This window comes from Trachymyrmex cornetzi, unplaced genomic scaffold (genome assembly GCF_001594075.2).
Source record: "Trachymyrmex cornetzi isolate Tcor2-1 unplaced genomic scaffold, Tcor1.1 scaffold725, whole genome shotgun sequence".
NCBI classification, from domain to species: domain Eukaryota; kingdom Metazoa; phylum Arthropoda; class Insecta; order Hymenoptera; family Formicidae; genus Trachymyrmex; species Trachymyrmex cornetzi.
In genome coordinates, this window is record NW_017300054.1 from 432,817 (window position 1) to 442,013 (window position 9,197).

The 9,197-nt window shown below is 33.4% G+C and overlaps 1 non-coding gene across 1 annotated transcript; it reads left to right on the top strand.

The window, feature by feature from the left end:
• Positions 1 to 703: 703 nt before the first annotated feature.
• On the top strand, positions 704 to 775 carry TRNAP-UGG (transfer RNA proline (anticodon UGG)). The gene has a single exon. It is a non-coding gene; the product is annotated as a tRNA-Pro (tRNA).
• The last annotated feature ends 8,422 nt before the right edge of the window (positions 776 to 9,197 follow it).

Here is a 9,197-nt window from a genome sequence, read left to right on the forward strand (position 1 = left end):
CTGGTAAACGAAGGTACTGCAAAGGTTTCTTTTTTTTCACGGAGAGGAAGAGGGAGGAATTGTCCCGTACTGAAATTAAGTGGCTATTTTGTGGCGCTAATTGTGATAAATGCCGCGGCCAAATGGCGGTCGGGTTTGTATCTGCAGTGTAATTTGTCGTTGAAAAGGGAATACTTTCCTTCTGACGTGGTAATTTAATTTGTTTTTAGTGTGATAAACAAATATATTAGACTTCTTCTGCTTTTATTAACCTTTAAGGGATAGAAATTTATTTTTAAGATTTTTTTCCTTGAGTATGATTTGTTATAATTTATTATTTTTTATTGTATCTTTACCTTAAAATATAACGTTATTTCAACGCCACTATAACGGCTTTCATGTCTTGTAAAGGATAATAACAATCTTTTATGATATAATGAAGATAAAATCTCGAAAGAATATCGTGCAAATCTCGTAAAATTAGTTTCGTAATAATTATAATTAAATTTATGCTTTTAGTTTTCTCACACAAATATACTTATACATTAATCTTAATGAACACAATGTTAACCAAATTTAATATTTTAATTAGGCATTTATTTATTTATAATTATATATTTATGATTAAATGAGAAGAGAGAAAATAAAAATTTCATATTTACGTATAAAAGAAATTAACTACATATTTCAGGATGTCGTTAAGTAAACCTCACATTCCAAGAACGGCTCAGTGGTCTAGGGGTATGATTCTCGCTTTGGGTGCGAGAGGTCCCGGGTTCAAATCCCGGCTGAGCCCAATTTTTTAATTTTATTTTTTAATCTAAAAAGCTAAAAATCTACCTCAGCTAAGATTTCTTTTATTAATATATGTTTTTTCGTTTGGCGATATCTTTATCTTAATGATATGCCAGATTCATTCATATGCACGCGATATCTTATATGTGATTAGCGTTATTATCATGTCTTATCTTTTGACAGAAACATTATATTTCTGACTGATATCTATTTTCTTCGTTTAACTTAGCAAATTGACTGTACGTGATGTGAAAGTTAGATGAGTACTTGAAGGAATATGTAGAATAAATCTTCGTACAAATAATATCTGCTTTACATGCACGATAGCGAGTAACGCGTATCATGCATTAAAATGTATAATAGCTTTTATTATTCTTTGTACACTGCGAATATAATAGCTTCTATTTTTTCGTTTATCGCGCGCTCAGAATGGTGTTAGAACTCATTTAAGTTAAAGCCCGTGATTTAATATCAGCTGCAAAGATAAATTCTGATGTATTTATTATGAAAGTCCGAAAAATGAGATTTAAGGTTGCGCTTGTTACGATATATAAAATTCACATGTAAGCCAATTTTATTTTTAAATTATTATACTTCATAATAAATGTTAATCTTATTCCTTCTCTAATTATATTTTTTCACTCTCCGTCTGCAATCTTTTTTGTCCAATTCAGGTTTCTTTACTCACTTCCGAAAAATGTGGAAAAATTCAGAGTTACTTTTTAATATATATTTCTACATTAATAAATATTTTCTCGATTTATTTCTCCTTTTTCTTCTTTATATTATAGAGAAATTTAGAATGAAATTTTGCTTGTGCTAAAAAAGACCCAGAGGCCGTATTTAAAAAAATATCGGGTACGAAAATATGCAAAAGTGTCCAGAGACACGGTAGTGTCTCGGTGCTAAGATAAGCGTAGCGTCATGTTATAGTATACGTTACGTATATTATAAATTTTCTTACAGTAAGAAAAATGTAATTTTAATAAATATTTATTTGAATAGTACTAACACACATTTAACATTTATTTATGATAAATAAATATTTATTAAGTAAATAAAAAGTGATAGTTAAATCAAATTAATGGTTCTTGTACAAAATAAATATATGTATATATTTAGTACATTTTCAGCTGGTACTAAACTAAAATTTATTCAAATTTTTGGAATATTTTTTTTAGTGTAGTATTTTCATATACGATATTTTTCAAGAATGAAGCTTCAGAGTGCAGACAGTTAACAGAGTGCAGACAGTTAACACGAAATAACGAGATACACGAATAACGGTATTTATGTATTTACTAATTGTTTTAATAAAATAATTAGATATTTGCAAAATACAATTTTTTGACAGTAACAAAGTTATTACTGTCTTATATAAAAATAAACATGACTTGTGTGTGTTACAATACGTCGACGAGGTACAGAAATTTTTCCGTTCATTGCTTAAAAACAGGTTTACAACGATCGATCGACCATTGCGGCACGCTCGGACAGGTTTTCGGTTAAGTTAAACTGGTCCCAGAGGTAATTTCCTGAAAGTTGCCGGCTCGTATTAAGCGAACACGCTTGGGACACAGGTGCGTTTAACGTGTGTATTTCACAGTTTAATGTGAAGATCACACAGGAAGAGGTGCATGGACGGACGGCGTTCGTGCGGGTGATACGCCACCTGCCATGTGTAATGATGATGTAATGACTTGGTGAAACCCTATCTTTATTGTTTCTCCTTTAAATTGCCGCGACTATCGAGATACCTTTAGCGGCTGTTACCAATTTTCGGATGAGAAGAAAATGTTCTCTCCTACATTTCTAACAATAAAACTTAAAAAAAAGTCGGAGTATAGCTTGCAATTGTTTGATTTCCTTGTAATCGAGAGTTAATGTATAGTATCCTCTATAAGTTTGGGAACACCCTACGTTTTACAGGAAAGTCATTACATGATAGCGATCTATATATATATGTTTTTGGTTTAAATACTTCGTAAGATGTCTAAATGACGATAAACATTTATCAGAACACCTATAAGCTTGTATATACCGAAAATATGTTGAACAATTATTTCACATCATTGAAGCGCTCAAGATTGAATTTCGCACTTTGGTCTATTGTTTATACTTATGTATATTGTCACTTGTTTTGCAACGTCGTACTTGTGTTCGTTGTACGAGTATATACACAGGTCATTTAATTGTAGTTTAACGGTTTCTATAAAAGTGGTAAACTATTTGAGTCGCAAGTTGATTTCAGACTCCGTAAAAATTGTAAAATGATCCCGAAGAATCAGATTTCGTATAAATCGCATTTTACTTAAAGTTCCATATTTTAATAGAATGTTATTAAATTTTTAATTGAAAAAAGACGGAATAAAAGTACATACATATGTACGTTATAGATAATATGTACTTTGATTTCGTCTTTTTTCAGTTAAATAATTATTTACAAATCTGTAAAACGTAGGGTGTTTTCCAAACTTATGGAGGGTACGGTACGTATTATTTGCTTTGTTATTTAAGTAATTTTAACCCTTTGTCTGCAATCTTTTTGATACAAACAATTTTACTTTCAAATTTCTCCAAAATAAAGGAAGGCAGAGTTTGGTTCCCACTTCTAAAATATTTTGTTAGAAAACTATCCAGTAAAGTAATAGAGATGTTGGAAAATAATCCTAAATTCTTCCACATTTTTTGAAAAAGAAATATATATAGCACAGTAAACAAATTTGGAGGGAATAAAATATTATTACAAACGCAGAGTTAAAAAATAATTATAGTCACGCGGAAAATAATATTTGGCCATGGCAAATGTAGAAATACATTCATATAAAATTTATGTCTAGACAGCGACGATCACGATGCTATATAGCAAGCTTGCTGTCTCTACTTTTACTGTTTTATTTTATTTCTTTTCGTTTTCGCGCGTTGGACTCTTTCCAACGTATAAGGAATTTATTTCTCGGGACGCTATTTCGATGTTTCTCAATCATTAAACGACCTCTGCTGCAGTAAATCGATCTTCACGCGCTTCTCGTCGGCGCGAATAGGACTCGCGACAATGAGAAACCGGGTGACAACGGATTGTCATGTTTGCGGGCGTCTCTGCGAAATTATTCTCGCGTCATTGGTCATACATGATGATGATCAGCAACATCACGGCTGCGTGTGATGCATTCCTGCGATACCGTTGCACAATGTGCCTATACGACACAATGAGAATTCGTCGTTCGCAAGGTTTATACCTTTCGAGAGTTTCGCGCTTTGTGTGAAATTAACGATGTCGGAGAGTCAGGAAACACCGTTAGACAAATTTATAGTGCCGAACAAATTTATCGTGTCGATTTTAGTTCTTACCTCTTCCAGAAACGTTATCTCAATGTCGGAGAAGGATTTGTTTCAGGAAGATATAGTTTCGTGCTCTTTATGTTTCCGCAAAATTATCGATTTTTCTTATATATTTTAAGGAAACTAAATCATAAAAAAGATTAATTTTTCCTTTTTCCGCGCTACAGCAAACTTTTGTTTACTCTCTTCTTTTTTCTCCTTCTTTCATGTGCATTTTTGATAGACTCAAAAAAATTTTCCAATATGGATATCTCTAAAATGTTCTCGCGTTATTTATTGAAATGAAATTCTTATAGTCGCATCTGCTGGTATCAATCGATTGATTCAAACACGAGCTGCCCGAAGCCACGCCATAAAAGAGATCCACAATGGTCGACGTCGCTGTCGCCATTGTCCTCCGGTGTAAAGAGGCAAAAACGGTTTCAACTTTCGAGTGCCCGCACCACCCTGTCATCTCGCCCTCCGTTGATCTTCCGCGCTGGAGTGCTGTCGCGGTCGCTTTTTTGAGCTTTGATGGAGCGCCTCTTCAGTGCGCATAAGATGAAATGAATTAGTGCACCGGAACCAGAAATCGGCTGCCGCCGACAGCTCTCTCTCTCTCTCTCTCTCTCTCTCTCTCACTCTCTCTCTCTCCGTTTCTCTCTTCTCTCTTGTCTTTCTTGCCTTGTTCTTTATCGTCTCTTTCCCGTGATTTTTGAATCGCGCAGACCGTTGCGATCGTGTCCCACCAGTTTCTCTGGAGAGCACAAGCTTGTTCGGACTTATTACAATCACTCGTGCAAACCCTCTCTGACAATTCGGACAATCTGTCATGGTCGTTGAATGGAATAGTTGTAGTCGCAAATTGCTATAAGAGTAAGATCACAGTTTCATTGGATTCAGTTATTCGGCAGAATGCAAATTCATAAAAAAATTAATCGTTCATCAAAAAATTAAGCAATGATGGAGTGTCTATATGAGTATTATCTTTTTTGCTATTCGCAACTTATATCAAACTGAATAATTCAGTAATAAAATGGGAAAGTATTCGTGATATACATAAACATGAAATATAATACATATAAATAATATATACTATGTACACAGATAATATAAATGTACACATAATATAATTGTTATAATACATAATATTTTTATGTAGCACTGAGAAAATATACTTTTTTCTCGCACGGTATGCAAGAGATCCGGGTTCGACTCCCGGCCGAGATAATATTTTTCGCAATAAGAATTAATTATTTACAGATTTTAATATGTTATTCATCATTATTAAGATCGTTTCGAAGATGCGAATAAGCATCAAAAATTTGGTAAATTGCCAGTCAATTTAACTCGTGATATTACTGCGGTAGTTTAACAGAGTTAGCGTTTCAAGACCGAAAAATCATTTCGGCGCGCGTTTCTGGGGACTACATACGTGGTATATAAATTCACATAAGAATCATACAAGCATTAAGATCCAGCTAGACCGTTTAAGGCTTTGATTTCTATAGTTTGTATTATCACATATACGGTCCTATAATATATTATATTATATACTTTTTTACTGTCTTTTCTATGTATAATAATTGAAAACTTCCTATAAAGAAATTATGTAAATAAAGAATTTAAATGAGGCAGTATGAGAGAAGAGTAACTTATTTCTTGAAGAAAACTTTCAATAAAATTTCTTGTTTTATATAACAGGAATTCTATTTTTTATATAAAAAAAGCATATAGATTAAAATAACATGTGTTATTTTATTGCTTGCTGTCTACTTCAATATTAAATATATGTCAGATCTCTCAACTGTAGTCTTAGATTACTGTTACAGGGAAACGATCGGATTGCGTAACGCGATTTATACGTAACGTTATATAATTTAATAGTGCTGTGATAATGTTGTTGTGTATGCAGATTGTCTCTTAGAATTCGGTAAAGTGAACCGAATAACTCTTAATACACTGTCATTTTCTTCGGATGTCGTTTCCATTACGTTTCTCGACAGCAAGGACGAAACGTGCTTAATTATTCGTGCGGTTTCTCATTGACGCAATCAGTGTGGGATTGCGCGACACGGCACGTCGCGATTTGGTAGACGGGATCAATTGACACGCGAATACCGAATTGGAGTACAAAGAAACGACTGCATCTATGTATATATCATTATCGTTGCCGATGATCCGATTGAATTCGAGATGTGAACACGCGAGGGCCTGGAAAATTGAATTGCGCTTGAGCATCGTACGTTCATTTAACTTGATGCGGCCGTAAATGAACAAAACGTTGGATTCAATTGAAACGTGGTTATTAAGTTTTTCTCCGATTACATATTTGTTAAATGAGTGCATATAAAAATGGTTATTTGTCCGAATCTTTATTTTTATTTGACGGTTTATTCTCTTTCTATATACATATAATATAAATCTTGCAAATTGATTAAAAGCGTCGTAACTCAGAAGCAACCGCCGTCTCAGGTAGAAAAGATTATAAAAGTCGTCGGGATTTAAGAGGCACTCCATACATCACTTGTATTCGCATTCACTTTAAACTGCCATAACCGAATGCGCCCGCTACCGCTCTTAAGAGGCGAGAAATTGTCGACGAGTCCGCATTCCTTGAACGTTCTTTAGACTCATTCCGAGCGATTATCCGATTGAAAAGCACCGACCGCCGTTGTGCAGGACGAAAGGTAGAAAGGCGGATCGTGCAAGCACGATTTTTCGATTTTGACTTTTCGTCGTTATTCAATCTGCGAGATCGGTCCCTCTCCCTCCTACGCGTTATTGATTCTCCGAACAGATGAATGAACCAAATCTACGCGACCATGGGGACTTCTTGGCTACTGTGAATGGGGCACGGTGTTGTCGCGTTCGGAAATAGAAAAAAAGGGCAGCCGGCTGGTTTTCACGTTTCATCGAGTCCCGCGAATGGCAACACAAGTGTGCTATTGTCGGCTCGGGCTCAAGACTTCGAGAGCGCGAGAGATCTTAACGTATTGTCGCACGGCTTCTTAGCACCATTAACTACGTTTTACCTTAAATTTAACCTAAAGTGGGAGCCCTCTTGACAAATTTTCGGGATTTAGGGCAACACGACCAGTTTCTCACCAACAATGGCGAACGGGTCCTTCGAGTGATCATGTTGCACTCTTGTTGAGTTGTACTCTTTCTAACCAATCGTTTGACTGGAAAATCACACATAGGCGCGCGTTACGCTATTGAAGGTGGTGACATGTGTCGGAGACACTTCTTCAGGATGAACATTTGATACATTATTTGTAGGCTTTATATATGAGAAATTATATTTTGGTGATCAGTCGTAACTTTCCAGTTCATAACTTTTTATTTGCTGCCACATTTGTCCTTTGAATTGATATCGTCATATTTGAAATAAAATAAATTGTATACATATGTGTGTACAAGATAATACAATAATTACAAGATAATTGAAATGATCCTTACCAATTGCCTTTATTAATTGCATTTGTATGTATTTCACAATGTAATTATATATATTTTTAAAATATATGATATATTAAACAATAATAATATTAGATAACGCTCGTTTGTTTATAAAGCAAAATATAACTTAAAACCAAGAGACGAGTAAATAAGATATTTAAATAAGTGAATCTTTTTTTTAACCATTTAATAAAATAGCAAATACAATATAATATAATATAAATACGTTTCGACTCACAGAGTCTTTATCAGTTTATAAAAACATAAAAATTAAAACTTATATACAATCCTAAATCTTACATCTAACTCTAAAGTGACAATAAGGGACCAGCAGTGGAATTCTGTAACTTGTTATGCGATCGTTATGTGTTCATAACGACAGTCGCGCAGATATTTTATATGATAAAAAAGCTGCGCAACTGTCGTTACGAACTCATAACGACTGCATAACGAGTTACAGAATTCCACTGCAGGTCAGTAATCAGACAGAATTTTCTTTCCATCATTCATATGATGTGGTCATTAGAATTGCAGGCACACACCATATCCAACGATAAAATATAAGTTAGCATCAATGTAAAATCCAATAACAAATTCATTTGACAGCGAGAATTACGTTAAGTCCGATGTAAATTGTGAGGTCGATATTGTAAAATTGTCCGAACAATTAAATTTAAGTCAGTATAAATATATTAACAAAAAACAAGAGTATTGATGAATTTAAACTTATAATACAGTGTAATGCGTTTGAATTAAAACTTCCTTAAAAATTTTCTGATATTGCTTAATTTGTCTCTTATTGTTGACGATTATATTATATTATATTATATTTGCTATTTTAGTAAATGGTTAAAAAAAGGATCCACTTATTAAAATATTTTATTTGCTCGTCTTTTGGTCGTTTTAAAAGTTATTGATATATGATATATATGTATATTTTAAAGTATTGCAGAAGAAGCTTTTTCATATATATTTCTGAAGTTATATTTTCATAAAACATATTGTAATAATCGAGAGCAACATTAATATCTTATGACAAATTCGAATTGGAAACATTAGTGCGCACTAGTGCATTAAAGTCGTTGTACACTGATTTAATTTGAGTATAAATATGAAATGCAAATATTTCGAATTATGAAATACATATTTTACCTAATAGTACAAGAAAATATATTGAGTATTTCACGATTTAATCAATTTCTACGTTTATTTATAAACATATCTTTACGTTATTTTGTGTACGACGGCTTAGGGCCGCCGCAGACAAAATTTCTGTAACAGTAACCTTAAGACGTGAACTTAAGCCGATGAGCCAGTCAGGATACTGTTTTAGATTTACGTAACGGAAACAGAAATCCAGTAAACTTATTCATAAGGTGAGTTTCAACCAGTTGAAATTCACCTTATTGCGAGGTTATAGATAAGTTTACTGTTATTTTCATTTCCGTTAGATTACGTAGACCTAAAGCAATATCCTGATTGGCTCATCGGCTTAAGATTACGTCTTACGGTTACTGTTACGGAAAATTTGTTATTAGTAAAAAACTAAATACAGGGTGGGGAAAAAGTATGGAAGCAAACAATTATTTCCGAAACTATTCATTTTTCGACAAAATGTCTTAGACATAATTTTTATGGTA